This window comes from Mandrillus leucophaeus, unplaced genomic scaffold, assembly GCF_000951045.1.
Source record: "Mandrillus leucophaeus isolate KB7577 unplaced genomic scaffold, Mleu.le_1.0 Scaffold234, whole genome shotgun sequence".
In the NCBI taxonomy this organism is placed as follows: domain Eukaryota; kingdom Metazoa; phylum Chordata; class Mammalia; order Primates; family Cercopithecidae; genus Mandrillus; species Mandrillus leucophaeus.
In genome coordinates this window covers 948,681-950,416 of record NW_012102410.1, presented here as the reverse complement: position 1 = coordinate 950,416, position 1,736 = coordinate 948,681, and the positions used below count along the sequence as shown (strand labels likewise).

Genomic DNA, 1,736 nt, shown 5'->3' with positions numbered 1-1,736 from the left:
AAAACAAAACAAAATAAAAAAAGGAGGGTTACTCCAAGCCTTTGTCCCCTTGCTGGTCCGTGTTCACCCCCGGAGCCTGCAGATGGATCTTCCTGCCTCCTTTGTGTGAGTGTGGGTGGGTGCTCGAAGCCCAGCCAGAGTCAGCCAAGTCAAGGGAGACCCCACCTCCCGCATCCTAGAAACCGCACTTGGATGATGGCTAGTTGGTTCTATCAACATTCGCCTCTTTAGAGGCCCTCACATCGCTGATTCCACACGAGCTGCATCACCTGTGGCCTGGCCGGGACTTGATTCTGCAGTGGCATTCTACGCCCAGTGGTCCAAAGTTAGGAGTGACATGCATTTCAACTTCATTGTGTTATAGGATAGGTGGGAAAGGGAGAGGATCGTTTTGGAGCCTCAGTTCCTTGAAGCCAGGAGGGGGATTCCAGTGAAGCCTCCGTCATGGACTCTTGCAAATCCCACAGCGGCTCTGGGCCTCTTCAGTGGCTCTTTGCAAGTGCTGGCATCCCTAAAACGTACACAAGAGCAGCGGGAGCAAACAAGCAGAAAATGTGCTGTGCTCCCGAGAGGGCGTCGGGTGACCGCTCTGGGTTCTTAGCCAGAGGTGAGCGTCAGAAAGCAGCCAGGCTGGGTGCCGTGGCTCACGCTTGGAATCCCAGCACTTCTGGGGAGGCCAAGGTGGGCGGATCACTTGAGCCCAGGAGTTTGAGACCAGCCTGAGGAATATGGCGAAACCTCATGTCTCCTAAAACTACAAAAATTAGCCAGGTGTGGTGGCACACGCCTGTAATCCCAGCTACTCGGAGGCTGAGACAGGAGAATCGCTTAAACTCGGGAGGCGGAGGTTGCGGTGAGCCAATATCACACCCAGGGACCCAACCAAAGGGCACATGCCCACTCTAGTTCTGGAGGGTTCCAGCAGTCATGGGTTAGGGGGTGTGTGTTCATTTGTACATCGTGTTTGTGGACAGCTTGACAGTTGATTTCCATATCCACCCCTTGGCTGGTTCTCATTTCTTTTATTTTTGAGAGTCAGGTCTTGCTCTGTCGCCCAGGCTGGAGTGCAATGGCTCACTGCAGCCTCAAACTCCTGGGCTCACAAAGCCTCTTGTCTCTGCTTCATGAGTAGTTGGGACTACAGGAGTGTGCCACCATGCCCACCTAATATTTTAATTTTTGGTGGAGATGACGTCTTGCTGTGTTGCCCAGGCTGGTCTCAAACTCCTGGTCTCAAGCATTCCTCCTGTCTTGGCCTCCGAAAGTGTGGGATTACAGGCACAAACCACCACATCTGGCCTTTGGTGGCCTTTGTGTGTACAGCAGGTGATCCCTGCTTTCAGATATCTGGTGTCTGTCTCCTCCAAAGTGGCAAAGGAAAGGTCCTGGTGAGCTGAGAAAGAAAGGAGCCCCCAGCCTTGACAGCCGATTGTTGACTAATTGGGCAGGAGCCAAGATGTTAATGCGGGATCTGGCTTTCCGTTTCCGAGATGTTAATGCGGGATCTGGCTTTCCATTTCCGAGATGTTAATGCGGGATCCGGCTGTCCGTTTCCGAGATGTCAGTGCGGGATCTGGCTGTCCGTTTCCGAGATGTCAGTGCGGGATCTGGCTGTCCGTTTCCGAGATGTCAGTGCGGGATCTGGCTGTCCATTTCCGAGATGTTAATACGGGCCCTTGCTGTCCGTTTCCGAGATGTTAATGCGGGATCTGGCTGTCCGTTTCCGAGATGTTAAT

General features: G+C 53.2%; 1 protein-coding gene across 1 annotated transcript in view; it reads left to right on the top strand.

The window, feature by feature from the left end:
- ARHGEF18 (Rho/Rac guanine nucleotide exchange factor (GEF) 18) overlaps positions 1–1,736 on the top strand; it is a 150,794-nt gene that overhangs the window by 121,498 nt on the left and 27,560 nt on the right. The gene's annotated exons all lie outside the window — the stretch shown is intronic.